The sequence below is a fragment of the Arachis duranensis genome, chromosome 6 (assembly GCF_000817695.3).
Source record: "Arachis duranensis cultivar V14167 chromosome 6, aradu.V14167.gnm2.J7QH, whole genome shotgun sequence".
Taxonomy (NCBI): Eukaryota; Viridiplantae; Streptophyta; class Magnoliopsida; order Fabales; family Fabaceae; genus Arachis; species Arachis duranensis.
In genome coordinates, this window is record NC_029777.3 from 65,200,644 (window position 1) to 65,202,173 (window position 1,530).

Below are 1,530 nucleotides of genomic sequence, written 5' to 3' on the forward strand. Positions count from 1 at the left end.
AGATTTGCAAGAACTCAGCTAAAAACTGATGAGGATCTTCCAGTGGAAGTCCATGAAACTTGCAATTCTGTTGCATTAGAGAAACTAGTTGAGGCTTAAGCTCAAAGTTGTTTGCTCCAATGGCAGGGATAGAGATGCTTCTCCCATAGAAATCGGGAGTAGGTGCAGTGAAGTCACCAAGCACCTTCCTTGCATTGTTGGCATTGTTGTTGTTTTCGGCTGCCATTTGTTCTTCCTCCTTGAAGAGTTCGTTCAGGTGCTCTAAAGAGAGTGGTGCTTTGGCTTCTCTTAGCTTTCTCTTCAAGGTCCTTTCAGGTTCAGGATCAGCCTCAACAAGAATGCCTTTGTCTTTGCTCCTGCTCATAAGAAAGAGAGGAGAACAAGAAATTTTTGAAAAAGATTTTGAAATTAGAAATCAAAAGGATTTGATTGAAAACTATTTTGAAAAAGATGTGGTTAAGAAGATATGTTTTATTTTAAAAGAAATGTGATTGAGAAAATATGATTTGAAAAACATTTTAAAAAGATTTGATTTGAAAATTAAAAACTTGACTAACAAGAAAAGATATGATTCAAACATTAAACCTTTCTCAACAGAAAAGGTAACATACTTGAAATGTTGAATCAAATCATTAATTGATAGTAAGTATCTTTAAAAATTGAAAGAAATTGGTTTTGAAAAAGATTTGATTGAAAAATTGATTTGAAAAAGATTTGATTTTGAAAAGATTTTGAAAACTAATAAAAAAAAATTTGATTTGAAAACAGAATCTTCCCTTCTAGCCATCCTGGCGTTAAACGCCAGAATGGATACCATTCTAGGTGTTTAACGCCCAAAATGCTACCCTTTTGGGCGTTAAACGCCCAACCAGGTACCCTGGCTGGCGTTTAAACGCCAGTCTATCCTTCTTCACTGGGCAGGTACCCTGGCTGGCGTTTAAACGCCAGTCTGTCCTTCTTCACTGGGCGTTTTGAACGCCCAGCTTTTTCTGTGCAATTCCTCTGCTGTATGTTCTGAATCTTCAATTCTCTGTATTATTGACTTGAAAAGACACAAATTAAAAATATTTTTGGATTTTTAATAATAAGGACAAACCAAAATGCAACAAGAATCAGATAACAATGCATGCAAGACACCAAACTTAGCAGTTTGTATACTACTGACACTAACAAAATGAAAATGCATATGAGACACACAAAACACTCAAGTCAATAGAATTTCAAAGATCAGAGCAAGTAAATCATCAAGAAAATCTTGAAGATCACTAAGACATATGAATGCATGCAATTGACACCAAACTTATGATGAGACACTAGACTCAAACAAGAAATATTTTTTTGGATTTTATGATTTTGTAAAAATTTTTTTTTGTGTTTTTCGAAAATTAAGTGGAAAAAGATATCAAAATTCTTAATGAGAATTCCAGGAATCAGTGCAATGCTAGTCTAAGACTCCGGTCCAGGAATTAGACATGGCTTCACAGCCAGCCAAGCTCTCAAAGAAAGCTTCGGTCCAAAACACTAGACATG